This window comes from Patiria miniata, unplaced genomic scaffold, assembly GCF_015706575.1.
Source record: "Patiria miniata isolate m_02_andy unplaced genomic scaffold, ASM1570657v1 HiC_scaffold_6, whole genome shotgun sequence".
NCBI lineage: Eukaryota > Metazoa > Echinodermata > Asteroidea > Valvatida > Asterinidae > Patiria > Patiria miniata.
The window spans coordinates 14,669,608-14,683,436 of NW_024037073.1; the positions used below are offsets into that span (position 1 = coordinate 14,669,608).

Below are 13,829 nucleotides of genomic sequence, written 5' to 3' on the forward strand. Positions count from 1 at the left end.
TGACAAGGATGAGGATAATAACATTAGTAATTAGGTACCAGTAATCGCTGGTCCCATCAGTTTCCGGCTCCATGGATGCATTGAATAGAGAGGCATTGTAAAAACCCAATTCCATCGTCGTTTGCGTTGAAGTTACTGCAGTCATCATGGATACAGACTACAACAAGAAATCACAATGACTCCGAAGTTGTCTCCAACCAGAGATGCAAATTGTTTAAAGTCTGAATTTCAAAGCTAGGATTTTCTTTTGTACAGATGAATGTCAGAGTGTGCTGAGACAACAAAATAAGTACAACAAAAATTGGAGATGTGAACAAGTCTCATCAGACTTGATGCCAAATTCAAGATACAATTTGGTTTACATCGAGAGTTGACGACCGCTCTACAACCGCAGTGGTGAACATCTCAAGTTCAGCGTTAGCAGTGCATGTATCATGCTATACACTGTGATTTTGTGACCAAAAAAGGGGCGTGGCTTCTGTCTCATAACTGTGTGTGCAATTACTGCTGAATCTGAGGATTAATCAATAATTGTATTGTTAAGGTCTCTTATTGGATCCTGTAGACTCTAAACTGTCAGCTTATGGTGACAAGTAAGATTCAAGCCAATATGATGTCCGTCACCTAATGAAGTGTAGATTAAAAAGTCATGTTTATACCACGTCAGATTTGTTGCTTTAGTTGCATGCTGTCATCACTTGATGCTAACTTTTATTTGGAGGATGCAAGCACACGACCTGTCACTGCGTGTGTCTCACTCGATATACGCGTGGGCTGGAAATTGTTGACTATAAAACACAAGTGACAGTCATTACATTGCAGATGATGCGGTTGAAAGACAAGCCTTTGATTTAGAAATGTCCCTTCATTTGCTTTTTGTCTTGCCCGAATGCAGTTCAGGAAAGAGACCATGCAATCACTATGTCTATCCGTATGTAAAGTGGTCTCCTTTAAAAAGTCGAAGTCCAATTGGAACCAAACTTGGGTCATTGATGCAACATGGCATCCTTTGTATGATAACGATGTCAAAGGTTACATACCAAGGTCAAAGGTCATCTGAGGTCAAGTAGCAAAATAGGCTTAAACTTTAAGATTGGTCTCATTTGAAAAGTTGATTTCCAATTGGAGCCAATTTTGGGTCATTGATGCAACATGGCAACCATCATATGATAGTGATGTCAAGGGTCAGATACCAGGGTCAAAGGTCATCTGAGTCAAGTTGTAAAATAGGCTGAACATTTGAAAAGTTCAAGTCCAATTGGAGCCAAACTTGGGTAATAGATGCAACATGCTAACATTCATATGATACTGATGTCAAAGGTCACATACCAAGGTCAAAGGTCATCTGAGGTCAAGTTGTAAATTGGGCTCAAAATGTTAAACTGGTCTCATTTGAAAAGTTGAATTCCAATTGGAACCACTCTTGCATCACAGATGCAAAAGGCAACATTTATATGATAGTGATGTCAAAGGTCACATACCAAGGTCAAAGGTCATCTGAGGTCAAGTTGTAAAATAGGCTGCACATGGAAAATGCATCTCATTTCAAAAGTGAGTAACTCTTTCAAAAAAATCCAAAAGAAAACAGGCAAGACCTGTGGTTTGAGAACCACCTTGTATATTGACCAAATGGTGGCACAAGGGTCATTCTATAAATGAAGGGTCCAAAGTGTGACATATTTCCTGTCCCTGTTGCTTCCAAACTTTGTAATTTGCCACTCAAGAATCATTAAAAAATACTTCAAATTGTTTTGTTTTTTTCAATTCGTTGGATAGGTAGTTTGCTTAAAGCATGAAGGAGTGCATCCAGAATTTCAAAATAATACGTGTCAGATGTAATAGGGACAGAAAAAATGTGGGCCCCAAATTTATAGAAAGACCCACAAAAGTAGAACCACTACAGGTATAACATCGAAATATTCTAGAAGTATTACTCAGTGGTCGGTCACACTCAACAAAGATTGTTGCTAATACATGTACCTGTATATTAAGACCACATGCTAAGTGACATTAGTACTTTAGTCAAACTTCTAAACCATTTACATAATATTATTTCAAGATAAATGAAGTGATTTTACAGTTATGATCACAAAGAGCTAAAACTAAAAGTACCAACATCCTCTTATGTACATGTACGTCGCATCAATATTAAATACATGGATCTGTTCAGCTAATTTGCCACATTTTAGTGGTGATTAGATGTGTACTCCATACAAAGAACTTGATCAAGTTGTAGTGAACAAAAATCTTTTAGACAGATTAAAAAGTTAAAATGACACTGTCGAAGATAAGCATGTCAGTATTCACACAAAATAAATAAAACAGACGTGTTAATTGCACGGAATTTCATAATCCATGTACATCTATTTAAAACTTAATAAGTGATAATTGTGACAACCATAAAATAAGTAGGTTTTTTTTGTATCATACATTTTTGAAAGCAGGAAAAGCTTGTGACTCATCGGGGAATCCTCGTCTTTTCACAAAAGTGAAGACGATAATGCAATTCCTTTTGTGCCGCCTATTACATTTTGTTGATGGCAAACATATAATCAAGACACCAGACTGACTTTTGATAGACTCGACTACAATTCTGCCGGAAAGAATCACCGAGTGTTGTGTGCCAGTCCAGCCTCTACAACAATCTTTTTAAAATGTCTCATTAATTCCATGTGAACAAAACCTGCATATGTACATGTATTACAACAGTTTTATCATTTAAAAAATTATTTCACATTTTCTTAATACCAGTAGGCCATGGGTCAAAATCTGTATCAGGTCTAGAAGTTGAGGTTCGTCTTAACTTTCTGGTGTCAACTTGCAGTAAGGTCAACTTTACTAATTCGATAGTGCTGAGTCTGAATCTGGTTGTTCACATTGGCCCAAATTGCACATTAATATTTGGTCAAAAAGAGTGTTTTTGCCATAGCTTCTATGTTTTAAGTTCATCTGCTTTCAAACTTGACACTAAATAAATAGAAACTCGGCATGAATAATATAAGTCATTATTTAATAGGTGACACAGTGATGAATCCATATTGAAAAAGTGCTTAAATTTTTATTTTATTTTTTTGGGGGGGTAGAATCAATCCTTTCAAACATGAGCATGATGAGATTTTTGTGGCGTTTTTTGTAAGGACTTATATTAAGTGTACGTACCTCTGTCATCGCTTTACAACACAAAACAATCACAAGTCTTTAAGCTTAAAGTTAATAAGTGACACACTATTTTTGTTCTCCATTTCTTTACCCAGAATTCTTTTGGGGGGCATAAAACGGGGCTTCCCGAATCCATATTGAAAAAGTTACGCGCAGTCTTGAAAAATGTATGTGACGTGACGTGTAGGAGATAACGCACCAGCGCATATAGGGCACGCAGTCTATGCACGCAGTATGCTCTGAATAGCCAGTCAGCATCGCCATTGAAGCATTCCCCACAGCCAGGGGTTAATGGAGGAATGCGCACGCGTCCATGGAGGCGAGACTTGTACGTAATGGCAGCGATGCATTGCCATCGCCCTCATGTGGTATAGTTACATTGGGGAAACAGTCCCCTTTATTTCTAATTTGTGCAAACGATGTGGTGTGCACATTGTAAAATATCAATGAACATGTTCCAAACTGCTTATTACTGAGAAATGAAGTTGCCACTAAAAAGTTAAGACGAGATTGCACGGATTACTGGCTTTGGCCCACAGTTTGAACCACATTATTTCTTACAAGTGATTCACCATCACAATTTCTCACAGCAAATTATTTAATTTGCTTCTGAAGGGAAAAAGATGCATTTTGTTTTTTGTCCTGCATTTGAGTTCCTTAAGTTGTGTTGAAGTGTGTACACTACTTGCAACATTTGTACCACGATACCAGAAGATTGAATGTCACTCGACGAATTTCCCCATTCCTGAGGTAATAGATGACAACGTTTACCCAACTGTTTGTCAGTACGGGTAGCACTAACAGAAAGAGGCTCGCCATTTCATTGTCATAAAGATTCAACATGAGGAATATGATGGGCAGAAGATTGAAAAAAAGTGCACTCAATAAAATGAGCAGCATGGTGTGTACAGTCTTGGTAGCAGGCCTTGCGAGTCGGTTACCCTGTCCAGCAGGCTGGTTGTCGACGTGAATGCGGCGTGCATGCTGGCGAGAAATCAGGAAAAGTCTGGTGTAAACGACCGCAATTGTCAGCATACAGGTTAGTAAAATAATGATGTAGATAACTTTCAAGTAGACGCGAGGACGGCCATCATCGGAGTAGAAAAGGCATCCCAGTGTTTTGTAATTGTACTCGGCTTGCCAACCGCTGACAAGACCATGCCCTGTCACGATGCACAAGACAACTGCCCATGCAGCACAGGCCGTGATTCGGGCTCGCTTTACCGTCACTAAGGAATGATAACGGAGTGCATATTCCACAGAAATGTACCTGTCTACAGATAGCAAGAGCAGCGAAACAAGGGATCCTAGAGTACATGATGAATACAGAAAGGACTGCATTCCACACAGTGCTTCCCCAAAAGGCCAGTCCCCATTAATTACCGAAGGTATAATTGGGATGGCCCAAAAAATCCCTACCCCCAAATCGGCGGCCGTCATGGAGCGGAGAAACACTTTGGTGGTGTCTTGGACCGTGTCGTGGACATGACTCAGAGCCAGGAGACAAAGTGGGTTCAGTGTTAGGAGTAGAGCGGTTACTGTGATGACAAAGATGAGGCTAATAACTTTAGTAAGGTACTGGTACTCGCTGGTCCCATCAGTTTCCGGCTCCATGGATGCATTGAATGGAGAGGCATTGTAAAAACCCAATTCCATCGTCGTTTGTGTTGAAGTTACTGCAGTCATCATGGATACAGACTACAACAAGAAAACACAATAACTACGAAGTTGTCTCCAAGCAGAACTGCAAATTGTTTAAAGTCTGAATTTCAAAGCTAGGATTTTCTTTTGTACAGATGAATGTCAGAGTGTGCTGAGACAACAAAATAAGTACAAGAAAAATGGAAATGTGAACAAGTCTCATCAGACTTGATGCCAAATTCAAGATACAATTTGGTTTACATCGAGAATTGACGACCGCTCTACAACCGCAGTGGTGAACATCTCAAGTTTAGCGTTAGCAGTGCATGTATCATGCTATACACCGTGATTTTGTGACCAAAAAAGGGGCGCGGCTTCTGTCTCATAACTGTGTGTGCAATTACTGCTGAATCTGAGGATTAATCAATAATTATATTGCTAAGGTCTCTTATTGGATCCTGTAGAATCTAACCTGTCAGCTTATGGTGACGAGAGTAAGATTCAAGCCAAAATGACGTCCGTCAACTAATGAAGTGTAGATTAAAAAGTCATGTTTATACCACGTCAGATTTGTTGCTTTAGTTGCATGCTGTCATCACTTGATGCTATCTTTCATTTGGAGGATGCAAGCACACTACCTGTCACTGCGTGTGTCTCACTCAATATACGCGTGGGCTTGAAATTGTTGACTATAAAACACAGTGCAAGTGACAGTCATTACATTGCAGATGATGCGGTTGAAAGACAAGCCTTTGATTTAGAAATGTCCCTTCATTTGCTTTTTGTCTCGCCCGAACGCAGTTCAGGAAAGAGACCATGCAATCACTATGTCTATCCGTATGTAAACAAAAATGTCCGTCCGTATGTAAGTGGGTCCCTCCGTATGTACATGTACGTACAAATTGGTCTCATTTGAAAAGTCGAAGTCCAATTGGAACCAAACTTGGGTCATTGATGCAACATGGCATTCTTTGTATGATAATGATGTCAAAGGTCACATACCAAGGTCAAAGGTCATCTGAGGTCAAGTAGCAAAATAGGCTTAAACTGTAAGATTTGTCTCATTTGAAAAGTTGATTTCCAATTGGAGCCAATTTTGGGTCATTGATGCAACATGGCAACCATCATATGATAGTGATGTCAAAGGTCAGATACCAGGGTCAAAGGTCATCTGAGTCAAGTTGTAAAAAAGGCTGAACATTTGAAAAGTTCAAGTCCAATAGGAGCCAAACTTGGGTAATAGATGCAACATGCTAACCTTCATATGATAATGATGTCAAAGGTCACATACCAAGGTCAAAGGTCATCTGAGGTCAAGTTGTAAAATGGGCTCAAAATGTTAAACTGGTCTCATTTGAAAAGTTGAATTCCAATTGGAACCACTCTTGCATCATAGATGCAAAATGACAACATTTATATGATAGTGATGTCAAAGGTCACATACCAATGTCAAAGGTCATCTGAGGTCAAGTTGTAAAATAGGCTGCACATGGAAAATGCATCTCATTTCAAAAGTGAGTAACTCTTTAAAAAAAAAAATCTAAAGAAAACAGGCAAGACCCTTGGTTTGAGAACCACCTTGTATATTGACCAAATGGTGGCACAAGGGTCATTCTATAAATGAAGGGTCCAAAGTGTGACATATTTCCTGTCCCTGTTGCTTCCAAACTTTGTAATTTGCCACTCAAGAATCATTAAAAAATACTTCAAATTGTTTTTTTTTTTTCAATTCATTGGATAGGTAGTTTGCTTAAAGCATGAAGGAGTGCATCCAGAATTTCAAAATAATACGTTTCAGATGTAATAGGGACAGAAAAAATGTGGGCCCCAAATTTATAGAAAGACCAACAAAAGTAGAACCACTACAGGTATAACATCAAAATATTCTAGAAGTATTACTCGGTGGTCGGTCACACTCAACAAAGATTGTTGCTAATACATATTTCTTTATATTAAGACCACATGCTAAGTGACATTAGCACTTTAGTCAAACTTCTAAACCATTTACATAATATTATTTCAAGATAAATGAAGTGATTTTACAGTTATGATCACAAAGAGCTAAAACTAAAAGTACCAACATCATCTTATGTACATGTATGTTGCATCAATATTAAATACATGGATCTGTTCAGCTAATTTGCCACATTTTAGTGGTGATTAGATGCGTACTCCATAGTGAGAACTTGATCAAGTTGTAGTGAACAAAATCTTTTAGACAGATTAAAAAGTTAAAATGACACTGTCGAAGATAAGCATGTCAGTATTCACACAAAATAAATAAAACAGACGTGTTATTTGCATGGAATTTCATAATCCATGTACATCTATTTAAAACTTCATAAGTGATAATTGTGACAACCATAAAATAAGTAGGTTTTTTTTGTATCAGACATTTTTGAAAGCAGGAAAAGCTTGTGACTCATCGGGGAATCCTCGTCTTCTCACGAAAGTGAAGACGATAAGGCCATTCCTTTTGTGCCGCCTATTACATTTTGTTGATGGCAAACGTATAATCAAGACACCAGACTGACTTTTGATAGACTCGACTACAATTCTGCCGGAAAGAATCACCGAGTGTTGTGTGCCAGTCCAGCCTTTACAACAATCTTTTTAAAATGTCTCATTAATTCCATGTAAACAAAACCTGCATATGTACATGTATGACAACAGTTTTATCATTTTAAGAAATTATTTCACATTCTCTTAATACCAGTAGGCCACGGGTCAAAATCTGTATCAGGTCTAGAAGTTGAGGTTCGTCTTAACTTTCTGGTGTCAACTTGCAATATGGTCAACTTTACTAATTCCATAGTGCTGAATCTGAATCTAGTTATTCACATTGGCCCAAATTGCACATTAACATTATGGTCAAAAATAGTATTTTGGCCATAACTTCTATGTTTTAAGTTCATCTGCTTTCAAACTTGACACTAAATAAATAGGAAGTCGGCATGAATAATGTAAGTCATTAATAAAGGCGTGACACAGTGCTGAAATTTTTGAAAGGTGTTTTTTTTTTTGGAAGAATCAATCCTTTCAAACATGAACATGATGAAGTTTTGACATGGCGTTTTTAGTAAGGATTTATATTAAGTGTACGTACTTCTGTCATCGATTTACAACACAAAACAATCACAAGTCTTCAGTTTCAAGTTAATAAAGTGACAAAGAGGTGTTTTTTTTGGGGGGGGAGGGCCATAAAACGGGGCTTCCGAATCCATATAGAAAAAGCATCGCGCAGTCTTGGAAAAAAATGTGTACATGTGACGCAACATGTAGGAGATAACGGCGAGCGCATATAGGGCGTGCAGTCTACGCGCGCAGTACGCTCTGAATAGCCAGTAAGAATCGCCATTTAAGCATTCCCCACAGCCAGACAGCCAGGGGTTAATGGAGAAATGCCCACGTGCCATGGAGGCAAGACTGATCGCCCTCAAAGTTACATTGGGGAAACAGTCCCCTCTATTTCTAATTTGTGCAAACGATGTGGTGTGCACATTGTAAAATATCAATATAAGTGTTCCAAACTGCTTATTACTGACAAATGAAGTTGCCACTAAAAAGTTAAGACGAGATTGCACGGATTACAGGCTTTGGCCCACAGTTTGAGCCACATTAACTCTTACAAGTAATTCACCATCACAATTTCTCACAGCAAATTATTTAATTTGCTTCTGAAGGGAAAAAGATGCATTTTGTTTTTTGTCCGGCATTTGAGTTTCTTAAGTTGTGTTGAAGTGTGTACACTGCTTGCAACATTTGTAGCACGATACCAGAAGATTGAATGTCACTTGGCGAATTTCCCTATTCCTGAGGTAATAGATGACAACGTTTACCCAACTGTTTGTCAGTATAGGTAACACTAACAGAAAGAGGGTCGCCATTTCACTGTAATAAGGTTTTAACATGAGGAATGTGATGGGCAGAAGATTGAAAAAAAGTGCACTCATTAAAATGAGCAGCATGGTGTGTACAGTCTTGGTAGCAGGCCTTGCGAGTCGGTTTCCCTGTCCAGCAGGCTGGTTGTCGACGTGAATGCGGCGTGCATGCTGGCGCGAAATCAGGAAAAGTCTGGTGTAAACGACCGCAATTGTCAGCATACAGCTTAGTAAAATGATCGTGTAGATAACTTGCAAGTAGATGAAGGAACCCTCTTCATTGGAGTGGAAAATGCACCCCAGTGTATAGTAATTGTATGAGGTTTGCCAACTGCTGACAAGACCATGCCCTGTCACGATGCACAAGACAACTGCCCATGCAGCACAGGCCGTGATTCGGGCTCGCTTTACCGTCACTAAGGAATGATAACGGAGTGCGTATTCCACAGAAATGTACCTATCTACAGATAACAAGAGCAGCGAAACAAGGGATCCTAGAGTACATGATGAAAACAGAAAGGACTGCATTCCACACAGTGCATCCCCAAACTGCCACCGCTCTGCCCCATTAATTACCGAAGGTATCATTGGGATGGCCCCGAAAATCCCCACCCCTAAATCGGCAGCCGTCATGGAGCGGAGAAACACTTTGGTGGTGTCTTGGACCGTGTCATGGACATGACTCAGAGCCAGGAGACAAAGTGGGTTCAGTGTTAGGAGTAGAGCGGTTTCTGTGATGACAAAGATGAGGCTAATAACATTAGTAAGGTACTGGTAAATGCTGGTCCCATCAGTTTCCGGCTCCATGGATGCATTGAATGGAGAGGCATTGTAAAAACCCAATTCCATCGTCGTTTGCGTTGAAGTTACTGCAGTCATCATGGATACAGACTACAACAAGAAATCACAATGACTCCGAAGTTGTCTCCAAGCAGAGATGCAAATTGTTTAAAGTCTGAATTTCAAAGCTAGGATTTTCTTTTGTACAAATAAATGTCAGAGTGTGCTGAGACAACAAAATAAGTACAACAAAAATTGGAGATGTGAACAAGTCTCATCGGACTTGATGCCAAATTCAAGATACAATTTGGTTTACTTCGAGAATTGACGACCGCTCTACAACCGCAGTGGTGAACATCTCAAGTTCAGCGTTAGCAGTGCATGTATCATGCTATACACTGTGATTTTGTGACCAAAAAAGGGGCGTGGCTTCTGTCTCATAACTGTGTGTGCAATTACTGCTGAATCTGAGGATTAATCAATAATTGTATTGCAAAGGTCTCTTATTGGATCCTGTAGACTCTAAACTGTCAGCTTATGGTGACGAGAGTAAGATTCAAGCCAATATGATGTCCGTCAACTAATGAAGTGTAGATTAAAAAGTAATGGGTATACCACGTCAGATTTGTTGCTTTAGTTGCATGCTGTCATCACTTGATGCTAACTTTTATTTGGAGGATGCAAGCACACGACCTGTCACTGCGTGTGTCTCACTCGATATACGCGTGGGCTTGAAATTGTTGACTATAAAACACAAGTGACAGTCATTACATTGCAGATGATGCGGTTGAAAGACAAGCCTTTGATTTAGAAATGTCCCTTCATTTGCTTTTTGTCTCGCCCTAACGCAGTTCAGGAAAGAGACCATGCAATCACTATGTCTATCCGTATGAAAAGTGGTCTCATTTAAAAAGTCGAAGTCCAATAGGAACCAAACTTGGGTCATTGATGCAACATGGCATCCTTTGTATGATAATGATGTCAAAGGTCACATACCAAGGTGAAAAGTCATCTGAGGTCAAGTAGCAAAATAGGCTTAAACTGTAAGATTGGTCTCATTTGAAAAGTTGAATTCCAATTGGAGCCAATTTTGGGTCATTGATGCAACATGGCAACCGTCATATGATAATGATGTCAAAGGTCAGATACCAGGGTCAAAGGTCATCTGAGTCAAGTTGTAAAATAGGCTGAACCTTTGAAAAGTTCAAGTCCAATTGGAACCAAACTTGGGTAATAGATTCAACATGGTAACCTTCATATGATAATGATGTCAAAGGTCACATACCAAGGTCAAAGGTTATCTTAGGTCAAGTTGTAAAATGGGCTCAAAATGTTAAACTGGTCTCATTTGAAAAGTTGAATTCCAATTGGAACCACTCTTGCATCATAGATGCAAAAGGCAACATTTTATATGATAGTGATGTCAAAGGTCACATACCAAGGTCAAAGGTCATCTGAGGTCAAGTTGTAAAATAGGCTGCACATGGAAAATGCATCTCATTTCAAAAGTGAGTAACTCTTTCAAAAAAAATCCAAAAGAAAACAGGCAAGACCCGTGGTTTGAGAACCACCTTGTATATTGACCAAATGGTGGCACAAGGGTCATTCTATAAATGAAGGGTCCAATGTGTGACATATTTCCTGTCCCTGTTGCTTCCAAACTTTGTAATTTGCCACTCAAGAATCATTAAAAAATACTTCAAATTGTTTTGTTTTTTTCAATTCGTTGGATAGGTAGTTTGCTTAAAGCATGAAGGAGTGCATCCAGAATTTCAAAATAATACGTGTCAGATGTAATAGGGACAGAAAAAAATGTGGGCCCCAAATTTTAAAGAAAGGCCCACAAAAGTAGAACCACTACAGGTATAACATCAAAATATTCTAGAAGTATTACTCAGTGGTCGGTCACACTCAACAAAGATTGTTGCTAATACATGTACCTGTATATTAAGACCACATGCTAAGTGACATCAGTACTTTAGTCAAACTTCTAAACCATTTACATAATATTATTTCAAGATAAATGAAGTGATTTTACAGTTATGATCACAAAGAGCTAAAACTAAAAGTACCAACATCATCTTATGTACATGTATGTTGCATCAATATTAAATACATGGATCTGTTCAGCTAATTTGCCACATTTTAGTGGTGATTAGATGCGTACTCCATACAAAGAACTTGATCAAGTTGTAGTGAACAAAATCTTTTAGACAGATTAAAAAGTTAAAATGACACTGTCGAAGATAAGCATGTCAGTATTCACACAAAATAAATAAAACAGACGTGTTATTTGCATGGAATTTCATAATCCATGTACATCTATTTAAAACTTCATCAGTGATAATTGTGACAACCATAAAATAAGTAGGTTTTTTTTGTATCAGACATTTTTGAGAGCAGGAAAAGCTTGTGACTCATCGGGGAATCCTCGTCTTCTCACGAAAGTGAAGACGATAACGCAATTCCTTTTGTGCCGCCTATTACATTTTGTTGATGGCAAACGTATAATCAAGACACCAGACTGACTTTTGATAGACTTGACTACAATTCTGCCGGAAAGAATCACCGAGTGTTGTGCGCCAGTCCAGCCTTTACAACAATCTTTTTAAAATGTCTCATTAATTCCATGTGAACAAAACCTGCATATGTACATGTATTACAACAGTTTTATCATTTAAAAAATTATTTCACATTTTCTTAATACCAGTAGGCCATGGGTCAAAATCTGTATCAGGTCTAGAAGTTGAGGTTCGTCTTAACTTTCTGGTGTCAACTTGCAATATGGTCAACTTTACTAATTCCATAGTGCTGAATCTGAATCTAGTTATTCACATTGGCCCAAATTGCACATTAACATTATGGTCAAAAATAGTATTTTGGCCATAACTTCTATGTTTTAAGTTCATCTGCTTTCAAACTTGACACTAAATAAATAGGAAGTGGGCATGAGTAATGTAAGTCATTAATAAAGGTGTGACACAGTGCTGACATTTTTTAAAGTGTTGTTTTTGGTAGAATCAATCCTTTCAAACATGAGCATGATGAAATTTTGACATGGTGTTTTTAGTAAGGATTTATATTAAGTGAACGTACTTCTGTCATCGCTTTACAACACAAAACAATTACAATGCTTCGAAAAAGCATCCTGCAGTCTTGGAAAACAATGTGTATATGACGTAACGTGAAGGAGATAATGCGCGAGCGCATATAGGGCGCGCAGTCTACGTGCGCAGTACGCTCTGAATAGCCAGTCAGAATCGCCATTTAAGCATTCCCCATAGGCAGACAGCCAGGGGTTAGTGGAAAAATGCCCACGTGCCATGGAGGCGAGACTGGAACGCAATGGCAGCGATGCAATGTGATCGCCCTCATGTGGTAAAGTTACATTGGGGAAACAGTCCCCTCTATTTCTAATTTGTGCAAACGATGTGGTGTGCACATTGTAAAATATCAATATATGTGTTCCAAACTGCTTATTACTGAGAAATGAAGTTGCCACTAAAAAGTTAAGATAAGATCGCAAGGATTACAGGCTTTGGCCCACAGTTTGAACCACATTAACTCTTACAAGTGATTCACCATCACAATTTCTCACAGCAAATTATCTAATTTGCTTCTGAAGGGAAAAAGATGTGTTTTGTTTTTTGTCCGGCATTTGAGTTTCTTAAGTTGTGTTGAAGTGTGTACACTGCTTGCAACATTTGTACCACGATACCAGAAGATTGAATGTCACTCGACGAATTTCCCCATTCCTGAGGTAATAGATGACAACGTTTACCCAACTGTTTGTCAGTACGGGTAGCACTAACAGAAAGAGGCTCGCCATTTCATTGTCATGAAGATTCAACATGAGGAATATGATGGGCAGAAGATTGAAAAAAAGTGCACTCATTAAAATGAGCAGCATGGTGTGTACAGTCTTGGTAGCAGGCCTCGCGAGTCGGTTTCCCTGTCCAGCAGGCTGGTTGTCGACGTGAATGCGGCGTGCATGCTGGCGCGAAATCAGGAAAAGTCTGGTGTAAACGACCGCAATTGTCAGCATACAGGTTAGTAAAATAATGATGTAGATAACGTTCAAGTAGACGCGAGGACGGCCATCATCGGAGTAGAAAAGGCATCCCAGTGTTTTGTAATTGTACTCGGCTTGCCAACCGCTGACAAGACCATGCCCTGTCACGATGCACAAGACAACTGCCCATGCAGCACAGGCCGTGATTCGGGCTCGCTTTACCGTCACTAAGGAATGATAACGGAGTGCATATTCCACAGAAATGTACCTGTCTACAGATAGCAAGAGCAGCGAAACAAGGGATCCTAGAGTACATGATGAATACAGAAAGGACTGCATTCCACACAGTGCTTCCC

The 13,829-nt window shown here is 39.1% G+C and overlaps 1 long non-coding RNA gene across 1 annotated transcript; it reads left to right on the top strand.

Annotated features, from left to right (window-relative positions):
• Window positions 1-7,529: 7,529 nt before the first annotated feature.
• LOC119743026 lies at window positions 7,530-12,709 on the top strand. Its single transcript, XR_005272945.1, has 3 exons — window positions 7,530-7,632; window positions 8,715-8,718; window positions 12,208-12,709. It is a non-coding gene; the product is annotated as an uncharacterized LOC119743026 (long non-coding RNA).
• The last annotated feature ends 1,120 nt before the right edge of the window (window positions 12,710-13,829 follow it).